Raw genomic sequence first — 16,167 nt, 5'->3', positions numbered from 1 at the left:
CACTGCGCTGATCCGGAGGCAAGGAGCCAGGTGCTTCTCCTGGTCTCCCATGGGGTGCAGGGCCCAAGCACTTGGCCATCCTCCACTGCACTCCCAGGCCACAGCAGAGAGCTGGCCTGGAAGAGGAGCAACCGGGACAGAATCCGGTGCCCCGACTGGGACTAGAACCTGGGGTGCCAGCGCAGCAGGCGGAGGATTAGCCTATTGAGCCGCGGCGCCAGCCTTGTTTTGATTTTTTTTTTCAATAAGATGTAATGATTTTATTTATTTATTTTATTTATTAAACTTTTATTTAATGAATATAAATTTCCAAAGTACAGCTTATGGGTTACAATGGCTTCCCCCCTCCCATAACTTCCCTACCGCCCGCAACCCTCCCCTTTCCCCTCCCTAACCCTTTCCATTCACATAAAGATTCATTTTCAATTCTCTTTATATACAGAAGATCAGTTTAGTATATATTAGGTAAATATTTCAACAGTTTGCCCCATATAGCAACAAAAAGTGGAAAAACTACCGTTGGAGTACTAGTTATAGCATTAAATAACAGTGTACAGCACATTAAAGACAGAGATACTACATAATAGTTTTTTAAAATTAATTTTCTATGCCATTTCCAATTTAACACCAGGTTGTTGTTTTTTTTTTTTCATTTCCAACTATCTTTATATACAGAAGATCAATTCAGTATATAATTAGTAAAGACCTCATTAGTTTGTACCCACACAGAAACACAAAGTATAAAAATACTGTTTCAGTACTAGTTATAGCATCACTTCACATTAGACAACACATTAAGGACAGATCCCACATGGGGTGTAAGTACACAGTGACTCCTGTTGCTGACTTAACAATTTGACACTCCTGTTCATGGCGTCAGTAATCTCCCTAGGCTCTAGTCATGAGTTGCCAGAGCTATGGAAGCCTTTAGAGTTTGCTGACTTTGATCTTATTCCGATAGGGTCATAGTCAAAGTGGAAGTTCTCTCCTCCCTTCGGAGAAAGGTACCTCCTTCTTTGATGGCCCCGTTCTTTCCACTGGGATCTCACTCACAGAGATCTTTCATTTAGGTCTTTTTTTTTTTTTCCCATGATATCTTGGCTTTCCATGCCTACAATACTCTCATGGGCTCTTCAGCCAGATCCGAATGCCTTAAGGGCTGATTCTGAGGCCAGAGTGTTGTTTAGGACATCTGCCATTCTATGAGTCTGCTGGGTATCCCGCTTCCCATGTTGGATCCTTCTCTCCCTTTTTGATTCTATCAGTTAGTATTAGCAGACACTTGTCTTGTTTGTGTGATCCCTTTGACTCTTAGACCTATCAGAGCCATCAATTGTGAGCTGAAATTGATCACTTGGACTAGTGAGATGGCATTGGTACATGCCACCTTGATGGGATTGTGTTGGAATCCCCTGGCACATTTCTAACTCCACCATTTGGGGCAAGTCCGATTGAGCATGTCCCAAGTTGTACATATCCTCTCTCTCTTTTTCCACTCTTAAATTTAACAGGGATCACTTTTCAGTTAAAATTTAAACACCTAAGAATAATTATGTGTTAATTACAGAGTTCAACCACTAGTACTAGAACAACAACAACAACAAATACTAAAAAGGATAAAGTATTACATGTACTCCATAGAATACTATACAGCAGTAAGAAACAACGAAACCCGGTCATTTGCAACAAGATGGAGCAATCTGGAAAACATCATGCTGAGTGAATTAAGCCAGTCCCAAAGAGACAAATATCATTTGTTTCCCCTGATCGATGACAACTGAGCACCAAAGGGGAAACCTGTTAAGTGAAATGGACACTATAACAAATAATGACCTGATCAGCTCTTGTCCTGACTAGTTGTATTGATTTTTTAATGTGTGAGTGTGTGAGACAGGGACATCAATGAAGGCTGTGAGCCTTCAGATTAGGACAACTGGTGGGATGTGGAGGAAGAGTGAGTCATGAGAAACAGAACACCGAAATCAGCTCGGAAGTTAGGTAAGAGTAAGTTCAGTCTGGGATGTTTTGAACTTAATCTAATTTAAGACCTCCAAGATGACTTTTTAAACAGATAATAAATGGCTATAAAACTCAGAGAAGAGATCATTGCTGGGAGTGATCTGCATACATGTAACCACTGAAGCAGGCATGGAGATGAGTGGATCACAGAGTGCCCTGAAAAGAACTTGGACATTTGAAGATGAAACCGAGGGAAAAGTGGTGTAAGCAACAGTTAAAAAAAGAAAGAAAGAAAGAAAGAAAGAAAGAAAGAAAGAAAGAAAGAAAGAAAGAAAGAAAGGAAGGAAGGAAGGAAGAAAGGAGAGAAATTGTCATTTGCAGCAAAATGTAGGCAACTGGAAACCATTATACTTAGTGAAAAAAACTGGTCCCAGGAAGACGAATACCACATGTTCTCCCTGATCCATGGTAACTAATAGAGTACATAAAAGATAATCTACAGCAGTGAAATCGACACTTTGAGATGTGGTGATTTTGAACAGCCCTTGTCTTGACTGTTGAGAAATAGTTTTGCTTTTTTTTCCCCTTCATTCTATTTGTTGAACTCTTTACTTGGTGTAGGGTTACACTTATGAGTATAAAGTTAACTGAAAATAGATCTTTGTAAAAATAAGAATGAGAATAGGAGAGCAAGGAGGAAGAAGCGTGAGAGTGTGGTCGGGAGGGAAGGTCAGGTGGAAAGTATTGCTATGTTCCTGAATCTGTATATATGAGTCTATATACCTTAAATAATTTTTTTAAAAAAGAAGAAAAGTGGTGTAAGGAAGATGGAGGAATAGCCAAACAGAGAGGTGAGAAACCAGGACCCAGTGTTGGGGTTTGAAAGTCAAGAAAAAAGATTGTTGTGAGGATGAAGTTGCCACTGTGGCGAGTGACCACTGGTGATTAAGAAGAGAATGTGAAGAATGGATTCTTCTGTGCAAAATAAAAAGACATTTAAAAGCTTCATTTCCAGAGAAAATTGGTTTTACTCTATTGATTTTCTATATATCAAATTATGGGAAAGACTAACCATCTTGGGATCATCATGAAATGTTGATCAATGATAAGTATCCAAATTAAGAAAGAGGCATAGCACTGTTTTACCAAATGTCAAAAGTGGTACTTTTGAGTTATATATTTGATAACCAGTTACTCGAATTAGGTTTAAGTGGCCCCCATAGTCATCATGTTGATAATCTATGACAATGAGATAGAGAGATAAAATCTCATTGGGCATCTGAGAGGGACACGGGACACAACATGGAATAGAGGAAGAAGAGAGTATTAACCCCAAGGTAATTCCTCATAACTTAGCCTTCAGCTGACACTGTCAGAGTCACTGTGTTGTTGATTGAACATTACTTCCACCTGGAACAATTAGCAAGTTAGTGCTAATATATTTTTTACCTTACGTAGTCTCAAAAATATTTTTCTCTATTTCTGAAGCTATAGCTTTCTTTTTTCATTTTTTGAAGCTATAACTTTCATCTAAGAAATAATAAGACCTCCTGAATAAATTGATATTGCAAAGAGCACAAATTATACAGATAGAATGATCTAGTGCACTGTCCATTGATTAAACTACATTGCTTTTTCCAAGATCACAATAAAAAAGAAAAAAAAAAAACAAACAGGAAAAGAACAGGAAAAGTTCATGGCCAGAGAATTTAGTTCTAGCAAGTCCCTTTGTCAGAATTTTTCAAATAGAACCTCTATATATAGTCACCCTCTACCCAGCAGAATTTGATTTGGAAATTAACAGTTGCCTCAGTGAAGACTTTTAGCCCCACAGGAAAAAGAAATCTGCAAACTATACCTCCACAGTTCTCAAATGTGTTACTTCTTTCAAACTATAATATACTGCTCTTTCTTGTAGCTAGTGTAGCTATTCTAAAAGTAGAACATATTATCCTTAAAGTGACTTCAATTATGTTTTATTTTTTATAGTTTTTCTAAAATAAAGTAATATATAGTAAATTAACATTATCTATTTTCACCCTACTGTGAGGTAGAACCCCAGATCTTCTCACTCTTATCTAGCCATACCTTACTACACATCAGTCAGTCTTTCCCCATCCCTTCTTCTCTACTTCTTATTCCAGCCTCTGGTAAGCAGCATTAAGTTTTTCACTTCTATGACATCTGTTTTTCAGACTCTAGGCATATCTGCAATCATGCGATATTTGTTCTGTGCTTGGCTCATTTTATTTAACACAATGGCCTCCAGTTTCATCCACATTGTTATAAACAAGATTTCATTCTTTTTATGACTGAGTAATATTCCATGGTGTATATGTATCACATTTTCTTCATCCATGCACTGGTGGATAGACAATTACATCATTTAATTTCTTGGCTGTTGTGAATACTGCTGAAAAAGCAGGAGCACAGGTATCTCTTCAATATCTCTTCTGTATTTCTTGCTGTGGGCTCACTGGATCATGTGGTAGTTCTATTTTTAGTTTTTGAGGAATTGCCAAACCATTTTCCACAATGATTTCAGTGACTTATGTCCCAATGAACAATATGCAGGGATTTCCTTTTCTCTACATCCTTGGCAGAATTTGTTACCTTTTTTTTTTTTGATAAATGCCAATCTTATTAATGAGGTGATAAGTCATTATGATTTTGATTTCTATTCCCCTGGCAATTCATGAGGTTGAGCATTTTTCATGTACCTGTTGGTCATTTGTACATTTGTATGGCTTTGAGAAATGTCTCTTTAGATATATTGGCCATTTTAAAATTGGATTTTATTTTGTCATTGAGTTGTTTGAGTTCCTTACATATTCTGGATTTTTTTTTTTTTAACTTTTGACTTATTCTTGCACCCTGAATGTGCCAGCTCTTGTCAGTGGTGGTTTAAAATGTTATCTTACCACGTCAGTCAGTAAAGCTATGAGACCTGATACCTAATTTAATGACAGATCTTCATGCATTCAGAATGGTAGCCCTAGGCTGGTTTTACAACTAAACATGAATTCAGCACTATATTTTCCCTTCCTGCAGCCTCGCTGTGCACATAGTGAGACATGGAGACTAGAGAGGACACGAGCAATTTTTAAGCTATTACAGAGGCTAGAGGAAGAGGCTGTCATTTCTTTGTGTGACAGAGGCTATTACAAAGCTGTAACTACAATGTTGCTCTTCAGTCTCTGGAGAGACCTCAACATTTGCTTTAAATGTTTTATTCTACTGAAACATTTTAAGTATTTTTTGGAAGTCAGTAAGATCATTCCAATTTTCTTTATTTGAATAAGTTCTTATTTCTCTCACTTGGAGTTTAGGTTTTACTTTATTGTAGTTTCCTATAACATCAAGTAATAAAGGACAAATAAAAACAGGATATGTTAATGTGCTGATTTAGTTAATAAATATGTAGTGAGAATCTACTATATGTAGGGTATGTTCTAAATTTCTAGAACCTTATGTTTGGGGAGAAAAGAGGTAATCCACATTCACAAATGCCTACAATATAAGAAGTTCCAAAAAGCCAGATATACAAAAGATACAATACTATTTCTGTAAAGTGGCTGCACTGATGATCAACTATTCAAGAGAAGCAGAATATCTATTGTCTATTGACAAGCTAGAACACTCTCCTCCCCTCCCCTCCCCTCCCCCCTTCCCTCCCCTCCCCTCCCCCCCTTCTCCCCTCTTTTCTCTTCTCTTCTTTGATTCTATCTATACATTACAGAGCCTAAAAAATTACTAGCTATATTCCACTGAAATAATTGCCATGAAAGTTCTGGGTTAGATTCCTACAACTTAAGGCACTTCCACAAAATTTGGAAACAAAAGAAACACAAAGCCATGCTATTTTTCTTTTGATAGTAGCAGGCCAGTTGGTGAGCTGCAGTATATTTGAAGGTTTTGAGTGACTTTCCATTTCCCTGAGAATTACCTATTTTCATGCTCCAGGCAGCTATGAACTTCGATGGTAATTTCCTGTGGTTGTTTAAATTGCCTGATTTTATGAATGTTAGTGGCAAATTTAAGAATTAGTGGTAGCTTTTGCTGGCCTCTGCTTCCTGAAGTCCTTTCAAACACCTCTACCCTTCTATGTCCCTTCCTATCCAAAGCTCCTATATGTGGCATTCTAGATGAATATATTGTAAGGAAAGAGCACGTAGATATGGGTGGCAGGGTGTGGGGTATCTGTCTAGTGATTGACAAGAGCACAGGAACATCATCTCATCATTCTTTGCTATCCCCATCAGCATGGTCAGTGTTTGTAGCATGTTTACTATGGATCAGGTACTATTCTAGTGAAATATGAACTCATTAATCCTTCACAAGACCAAATAGGTGCTATGCTATTATTGTAAAAAATGAGGAATGAGTGCCAAGAAGGGCTAATTAAACTTGCCTGCAGTCGCAGAACTAGCAAGTTTTGGAACCAGCATTGATGATATTTGAGCATTTGAATCAGCAGATGGGAGCTCTCTCCATCTCTATTTTTTTTTTTGCCTCTGAAAGAAAGAAAGAAAGAAAGAAAGAAAGAAAGAAAGAAAGAAAGAAAGAAAGAAAGAAATGTTCTTTTCCATGATCTAAACATGCCTAGTCTCTTGAAGACTATCCACTCTAAAGTAATTATCACTTGGGACCAACATTGTGGTATAGCAGGTAAAGCTGCCGCCTGCAATGCCAGCATCTAATATGGGCACTGGATTGAGTACCAGCTGCTCCACTTCCAATCCAGCTCTTTGTTCTGGTCTGCGAAAAGCAAAAATAATTAGTAGATTGAATTTACAAAACCCAATGGAAGAAGGAAACTTTTTTCATTTTTAGGAATGCCATCTTATGCTTTTCCTATTTCTTTTTCTCAATGAAAAGAATCCCTGTAGAAACTAAAGATGTTTGAAAACTTTGATATTTGATAACTATCTAGATGGCAGCTCTCAGAGTTCATAATTGTGCTAAACATTTCACTTGTATTATGGCATGAAACCTTTATAACAACTTTCTAAAGCATATATGATTGTTAGAATTACATTTCTGTAGATAAGAAAATTGAGTCTCAGAAAAGGAAAATTAACTTATGCAAAATTACACGGCCAAAATTGACAGCACAAGACTCAAACTCTGGTCTTTAGAATCTAAAACCAAAGTAGCTCGTCTCTATTTTCAGTGCCTCTAGTGAAGTGATTTCTCCAGCTATCAACTCAGAAATGAACCAAGAAAACTGGGGTTGTGTGTGCATCTGCTGTGGTGTCTGAATCTAGGAGAAGGCTAGCACATCAGATGGGACATGTCTACACAGAACCTGAAAACAGTTTGGCCCCTTAGTTTTCTTCTTCAGTGATTTCACCTATTCTGTAAGATGATTTTAATCTTCACTTGCTCTCTGTAACCCTCATTGACTCACCCCATGGGCTACTGACCCTCCTCTATCTTTAATTGGCAGTCCGCATGCTAGGGTAGACTGCCTGTGGGCAATTGCAATCATCTGTTCCCACTCCCTTCCTTCCCTCATGTAATCAGCAGTGCCACTGAGAGAGGTTAGGGCTGTGATAAAAAGAAAGGCAGATTTGTGTTGGCCTGAAACAGTCAACTTGTAGCGCATCATCATGTCCTTGCCAATGTCTTCCTCACCTACACACACACTTTAAGGTCAAGGATTGTCTTTTCTCTGTGTTTCCACCACACAGGGTAGGATCTAACTCATCTAGGGTATTTAGTAAATATTGTTGCAACAAATGAGTCTAGAATAGAATATGACAATGGTTTTAAATAGGTTTTGGGTCTTGTAAAAGAGAAAATTTATTGGATGCCATTGATTGAGGCTTCTCATGAGCACCGAAGTAAATCTGCAGTTGATTGTTTCTGGTGCAGATGGTGTAGTGTAGGGAGGTAGGCCAAACTGCCTGGATCTGAATCCTGCCTCTGGTAACCACTGCCTGTATGAACCATAAGAATATTCATAACTTCTGAAACTCAGTTGTATGATTTATGAAATGAAGGGGAGTAGAAGTAAGTTTTCTACTATGCAAGCTCTTTGAAATAGTAACTGGCACATGCTAAATAACAAATCTATAAATACAACTTAAGATAAATATTAGGTAACATTGGCTGCATCTCACTCGCTACTAAACTGTAAGCACTGTGACAGCAGGAACTAGAGTTCTATTAGTTCTCACAAATATTTTGCTACCACCTAGAAAAGATACTTAACATGTACTGCTTGGATAAAAATTTCTTTAAAAATCTTCAGAGTTCTTGATGTCCAACCTTATATATTTTTGTTGTGTAAATTCTCTAGCAGATTCTCAATGATGCCACTATCCATCCATATATCTTGAATTATTCTTTGATTTAGCAATCATAACAGTAATTACCAAAAAGCAGTCCTAATTAAACTATGTTCTATTTGTTTTTTCAAGTTAGAGTAATATGCCTTTATTTCTTTCTGACTTTGGTATTTTGAAGACTTCTACATCATTTACTTTCTTTTTGTGATTTTTCTTTTTTTTTTTTAATTTCATAATAAGAAATACATTTATATTCACCCTTTGGACTATCAAAATCACCACACAGACAGTAACGTCCTCAGAGCTCTGAGCTAGTACATGCCAAGGCCTTTTGAAACTCAAAAAGTCACTCAGTGTGCTTCACAAAAAGCTTTTCAATATGAGTAGGACAATATCTTTTTCTGGTCTTCCTGCCTTCCTTTAAAAAATTATTTTGTCCTTTTAAATCATTAGTTCTTTGAACTAAGTGTCTACATTTTTTTTTCTGCAGTGATGGGATTTTGAATTCTCACATTCAAGGTGCTAATAGGGGGGAAATGGCAGGAGAACAAGAAAAGGTCACTAAAATCTTATAGGGGTTTTGATAGATTTTTGTACTGGCTACCAGAACAAGGCAAGTATGGTGGGATAGAGCAGAATCAGTAAGAGTAAAGGAGACGCTGAAGGTTCAAGAAACATCTTATGGAGAAAATAACTCTTGATTGAGTCCTCTGATATTTCATACATCTTCAGTAGCTTGCCCAGATGAGCTAGGGGGATTTTGAAGTAGAAGGAGCAACTTAAATGTAGATATGCAGGTGTCATGAGTTCTGGGGTATTGATTTCTAAGGAGTTCAGCATGGTTGCTGTTCAAAGCAATAAGGGTGGAAAGGTGGGTACAGGCACAAGGTGCTAATTAGCATACGGGGCTGACTCTAGTCTCACTCTACAAGCAAGGTGAGGAAGGCTGAAAGAATAAGGCCAGCAGAAGGGTATTTAGGAGAGAGAACATGAGCTTCACTGGAAAGAAAAAGAATGGGACCCCTTTGAGAACTTCAGTGATAGAAAGAAGTAGAAGGAAGCAAACAGCCTACTCGAAGGTTTAACTGAAGAGTCTAGTGATTGAACGCCACTCCTTGTGCAGGTGTGAGCTGGGCTGGATGATGAAGCTGTCAGGAAAAAGCAACAAAGGAAAACCTATTACCACCTGGGTTATGTGTAGCACAAAGTGCATTGGGTCTCCAGAGGGAAGGAGAGCCAGACATGTGAAAGTGGGATCAGCTGACTTAAAAGGCACACTCCTAGGTGAGCACCAGAATCTGACAAAGCGAAGGGGAGCTGTGAAGGGGTGGGTTTGGGTTTGGAATCAATAGTACTTTTTCTCTTTTACCTCCTGTCTTCTCATCTCCCATTGGCGAAACTCAACCAGAGGACATGAGGACCTGTGTCATAGTCAGTAAAGGTCAGGTCCTTAGATCCCAGGGCAGAGCAGACAAAGGTGGAAGGTGGGTGTGGAGGTACCAGGGGATTGACTAGCTCAGGATGTGCAAGCATTGGTGGGTGAGGTGAGAGAAGCAGAGCTGGAGTTTAGGGTGATGTCAGTGTCAGTAACTATAGTGGGAAACAAGTGATTTGCTCCAGGCTCCTGAAATGTAGAAAATATAAAAATTTTAAGTAATGATTTTAAAAGATTGATCCAACTGTGGAGCCATCACCCTCAGCAAATTTTCTGTCTTTTTGATGACAGCTTTACTGCGCCTCACAGAGGGGTGGGTTTGTGCTCTGCATAGAGGCAAGGGCTGCTATCCTGCCCTCAGTCTGCTGTAATTCACTCCTCCAGAGCTACAAACCTTATACTTTGTACACAGATGTCATAAAACAAGTTGCAAAACATGGGAATTTGTCCTTGACCCCAAAGAATACGAATAAAACCAAAGACTCAAAATCAAAACAAATCTGAATGAATAAAGACATCAGCATGGCCTTCTCTACCTGTAGAAATGTTTATATGGAACAGGTTAACTGAAATAGAGTGCTTAATTCAATGACAGATTTACTTATGTTTTTACAACCCTAACACGGGCTTGGAAATTTTGTAAAATGTCTGTTATTTTGACTGTCACCTCTCTCCAACCTAGAGAAACTCTTTATCAAAATGTATCTTTCTTTTTTCCCCTAAATACTTCTTGATGTATGCAACAGTCTATTTCTCAACTTCAAAATTGTTTGGTTTAAGAGATCTTCAAAGCTGTTGCGCTTGGTACATGTCCTGAGGACAGATTAGTTTTCCAAATTTCCAGTTGATTTTAAAATTGAACTCATGAGAAAGAAGGAACACTTTCAGTAGTATTTTTTTCTTTCTGGTTTTCTTGTCTATTACATTTTTGAAAAGGAGAGGAGAAAGAGATGAATGGACGGGAGCCCTTGTTCTATTCATCCAAGTCACAACTTCAAGACCATAAAAAAAAAAAGAGAAAAAGGAAATCTGTTACTTTGACTTATTATAAACTATAAGAGTAACATTTTTGTTATAGTTGTTGAAATGTTAGCCTTTCAATAGGACATAGCTTTTCCATCTAAGCTGTCAGAACTGGTTGGAATTTGGAGTCAGGAGCAGGATACTGAATAACATTTTCTCTTTGAGTTCCTTCTATATAGTTCACAAAAATCAGCTGAGTGCATGTGTGTCTGTACTTGGCTTAGTTTATATAATCAAAAGGTCATTGAGAGAAATGCCATTTGGGCTTGCTTGTCTGTCTAAATGGCATGTCTTACTTAAATGTCTACTACAAGCCTACAATCCTTTCTTTATAATTCTAAGATTCAAAAGATCTGACAAAATAATAAAAAAGAACTTTGTAATTCATTTGGAGACAAAACTTTACTTGGCTTGAATCATTCAGCAGCAAAAATTGACATGAATTGGCAGAAGTCTAATTCTTAAAACTTATTTGAGTTAGAAACATGCCAGGATTCTGAGCTGGCGCCATGGCTTATTAGGCTAATCCTCTACCTTGTGGCGCCGGCACACCGGGTTCTAGTCCTGGTTGGGGTGCCGGATTCTGTCCCGGTTGCCCCTCTTCCAGGCCAGCTCTCTGCTGTGGCCAGGGAGTGCAGTGGAGGATGGCCCAAGTCCTTGGGCCCTGCACATGGGAGACCAGAAGAAGCACCTGGCTCCTGCCATCGGATCAGCGCAGTGCGCCTGCTGCAGCACGCCAGCCGCGGTGGCCATTGGAGGGTGAACCAACGGCAAAGGAAGACCTTTCTCTGTGTCTCTCTCTCTCACTGTCCACTCTGCCTGTCAAAAAAAAAAAAAAAAACGTGCCAGGGGATCCCAATACAAACCCATCAAGATGGCACATACCAATGCCATCTCACTAGTCCAAGTGATCAATCTCAGTTCACAATTGATGACTCTGATAGGTCTAAGAGTCAAAGGGATCACACAAACAAGACAAGTGTCTGCTAATACTAACTGATAGAATCAAAAAGGGAGAGAAGGATCCAACATGGGAAGCGGGATACCCAGCAGACTCATAGAATGGCAGATGTCCTAAATAGCACTCTGGCCTCAGAATCAGCCCTTAAGGCATTCGGATATAGCTGAAGAGCCCATGAGAGTATTTTAGGCATGGAAAGCCAAGACATTCTGTCAGGAAAAAAAAAAAAAAAAAAGACCTAAATGAAAGATCTCTGCGAGTGAGATCCCAGTGGAAAGAACGGGGTCATCAAAGAAGGAGGTACCTTTCTCTGAAGGGAGGAGAGAACTTCCACTTTGACTATGACCCTGTCGGAATAAGATCGAAGTTGGAGAACTCAAAAGCCTTCCATAGCCTTGGCAACTCATGACTAGATCCTAGGGAGATTACTGACACCATAAACAAGAATGTCAAATTGTTAAGTCAACAACAGGAGTCACTGTGTACTTACTTGTCATGTGGGATCTGTCCTTAATATGTTGTCCAATGTCAAGTAATGCTATAACTAGTACTGAAACAGTATTTTTACACCTTGTGTTTCTGTGTGAGTGCAAACTGATGCAATCTTTACTTTTTATATACTGAATTGATCTTCTGTATATAAAGATAATTGAAAATGAATCTTGATGTGAATGGAGTGGGAGAAGGAGCAGGAGATGGGAGGGGTGCGAGTGGGAGGGAAGTCATGGGTGGGGGGAAGCCATTGTAATCCATAAACTGTACTTTGGAAATTTATATTTACTAAGTAAAAATTTAAAAAAATAAATTTAAAAAAACTTATTTGTTCCTCAGAGAGTGAATATTAATCTTTCTATTGTGATAGTATGCTAATTATGACATTACTGATATGGATCATTGCTGAGAATGCTGTATAATATATCATTTATACAATGAACCACCATTCTAAAACTCCACAAAATCATGTTATGAATATACGTGGAGACAGGCTTTTGATGAAGCAGTTTAGATGTCTCTTGGGATGTCCATATCCCATATTGAAGGGCCTGAGCTCAAATGCTGGCTCTGCTTCCCATTTCGGCTTCCTGCCTATGCATACCTTCCCACTAACATACAGGTAATGGCTCAAGTATGTATGCCTCTGCTATCCACATTGGAGACCTGAATTGAGTTCCTGGCTTCAGCCTAGTCCAGCCCTGGATGTTGAGGTCATTAGAGGAGTGAACCAGTGATGGAAGCTATCTGTCTGTCTGTCTTCATCTGTCTTTTGTTCTCTCTCCCTCTCTGTCTTTCAAATTAATAAAGAATAATAAAAAATCTGGCTTCCAGCCGGCGCCGCGGCTCACTAGGCTAATCCTCCGCCTTGCGGCGCCGGCACACCAGGTTCTAGTCCCAGTCGGGGCGCCGGATTCTGTCCCAGTTGCCCCTTTTCCAGGCCAGCTCTCTGCTGTGGCCAGGGAGTGCAGTGGAGGATGGCCCAAGTGCTTGGGCCCTGCACCCCATGGGAGACCAGGAGAAGCACCTGGTTCCTGCCATCGGATCAGCGCGGTGCGCCGGCCGCAGCACGCCAGCCGCGGCAGCCATTGGAGGGTGAACCAATGGCAAAAGGAAGACCTTTCTCTCTGTCTCTCTCTCACTGTCCACTCTGCCTGTCCAAAAAAAAAAAAAATTCTGGCTTCCAAATTGTCACATTCTCAGAATGGCAACTGTTAGTTTATAGACATGTTGACAGGAGACAAATACCTATTGAACTTGAAATGCTTCTGATTTTACTTTTTTTTGTTATCTCTTTCTGTGCTGAAAATGATAAATGTTCAATGTATTTTGTTGATTTAATGATTTATGGTTATAGCTGAAGGCAAAGAAGAGGGTACATGAATGGATAAATTGAAAAGTAGGGAAATAAAGATCTATTTCCATGGGGTGGGAAGCACAGCCACTTCTTCAGGTCAGTTTGGAGAATGTGAGAATGTAGAATTTCATAAACTAAGGCTTCCAAATACAATATCTTTCAAATGTATCCTTTCTTTCATAGAAAAGTAAAATTAATTTCTTTCTTCCTGTGCTTAATATTAGTCTAGGGTACCTGTAACTTCTTAAACATGCTGTTTTCCTTATCAATGAAAGATTTGAGACAACTAAAATAATTAGTTTATTAATCAGATAGCAACAATTTAGGTCCTTCCAGCTGAGTGCTATATAGTCACAATTTAATTTAACTCTCACACAAATCCTATGGGATAATAATATTGCTTTTCCCCTCTTACAGATGAGAACATTCTAGGTAAGTCAAGAAACTTGTTCAAAGTCATATGTTAGAAACATAATGCTCAACTATAAGAGCCCAAATTTCTTGTACTTAAACCACTGTACTGTACTTGGATTTAGAATACAATGAAATTTATTATTAAAAAGAAAAAGTTGGCAGTCCTTTGAATAGCCACATAACATTTTATAATATGCACTGGATTTTATTCTCTCATGAGAATTTAGTTGGGAGTTACCAGAAAGGCTATTCTGGACATAAACTGTATTATTAGGGAAGTCTTGAGCTGCAAAGAGCAGGAAGTCCAACAACAAAGTGCTTACACAAATAAGGATTTATGTTTCTCACAGAATAGGAGGTTTCAAGATAGAAGGTACTCAGCATGGATATGTGAATTAAGGACAGTGGGTGCCAAGTCCTTGGGGTTTTTGGTTTATTTTCCATGGTCTTGAGTTGTCTGTTACAGTGTCAGATTTTACATCCACATTCAGGGCAGGAGGAAGGAGGAAGGGAAATAGAGTGGTTATGACTGCCTTTTTAATAGAAAAAAATTTTCCTAAGTATTCAGTAGTTGTCTAGTTATGTGTTTTCATGGCCATGCCTGGGTGCAAAGAAGAGTGGGAAAGTGAAGAATGATGCTGTGATAATTTGGTACATTTAAACATGGTCTCTAATCTAGGACAGGGGTCAGCCAACTTTAATGTAAAGGACCGCATAATAAATATTTCAGACTTTGCAGTACAGATGGTCTCTGTAGCAGCTACTCATCTGTGCAGCCCGCAGATAATATGTAAATGAATGGACTCATCTGCATTCCAAAACTTTATTTACAAAAATAGGCAAAGGGAGAGATTTGGCATGTGGCTGTACCTTACGGACCCCTAACTTGGAATTTAGTGTATATGTTCCAAGTCAAATTTTGTTTAACTTTCAGCAAGGGACAGAGGAGGGCCCCATTGAGTAGAAACTGTCCATAACTGAGGACAGGAACATTGTCCTGACCTACCCTTCTTATCTGTCGTTTCACAAGTTTGCAGCTGCAGGGTTTATGCTCTTGCACTATGCAGATCACGGTAGTAGTACTGGACTTAGCAGGCCTTCGTGAAGGAAGCTTTCAGGGAGTTGGTTACACAGGCTTGAAGCTACCTGATGGCCCACGCAAACCGAACTGTCTGCTTTTGGGAATGACTGTCTTTGGGTACCAGGGTGTGGTAGAGAGCATTTACTACTTGCCCGTGATCTATTCCCTTCCTACTTCTGTGCTAGTCAGCAAAGAGAGAAGCAATATGTTCCAATAAAAGGGAAATATATTTCCAGTCTCCTATGCAGCAACAGTGGCCATTCTCCCAAAGATATGATATGCATGGGAGTCTCTGGATGGGAAAGCTCTTTATAGTGGCAGCCTCACCTGATTTTTTTTTTTTTAGAGATTTATTTATTTATTTGAGAGGTGGAGTTACAGACAGAGAGAGGAAGAGATAGAGAGAAAGGTCTTCCATCCACTGGTTCACTCCCAAATGACTGCAACAGCCAGAGGTGAGCCTACTCAAAGCTAGGTGCCAGGTTCCTCCAGGTCTCTCATGTGGGCACAGGGGCCTAAGCACAGGGCCATCTTTCACTGCTTCCCCTGGCCACCAGCAGAGAGCTGGATTGGAAGAGGAGCAACTGGGACACGAACCTGAGTCCATATGGGATGCCGGCGCTGCAGGCTTAGCCCATTACTCCACAGTGCTGGCCCCATTAGGTTGAGATCTTGCCCTTCTGTCTCCTTTTGCTCTTTCAGCTTAGACAGAGCCATCTGCAACAACAGCACAACTGGTGTAAGGAAGAAATCCATCTGCTAAAATGACCAAACAAGAGAAGAAGGCACCTAGGTAAACAAATAACATTGTGAAGTATTCTATCACTCCTGGGCTGCCTACCTCTGGCCATGTTCTTTTACGAAGAAAATAAATCCCTTAGACTATTGAAACTATTGCTTGATTGGCATTTTTGTCTCTTGAAATAGGATGCATTCATGACAAATGTGTTGGGAGTCTTGTACTCAAATGGAGAGAAAGAAATGACTCTCCTCTCTCCCAAAGTCAGGAAAGACAGGACTCCTCATTTTCTACTGACTCTGTGGTGAGACATTAGTGATCTTCTTAGTCAGGCTTAGTCTCCCATGCTTTTGACTGCCTTTTGGTTGAGACTGGCTCTGTGTGTTCCACTGCGAGAACATGATGCTGGGTGG

Source organism: Lepus europaeus, chromosome 15, assembly GCF_033115175.1.
Source record: "Lepus europaeus isolate LE1 chromosome 15, mLepTim1.pri, whole genome shotgun sequence".
NCBI classification, from domain to species: domain Eukaryota; kingdom Metazoa; phylum Chordata; class Mammalia; order Lagomorpha; family Leporidae; genus Lepus; species Lepus europaeus.
This window is presented reverse-complemented; position numbering follows the sequence as displayed.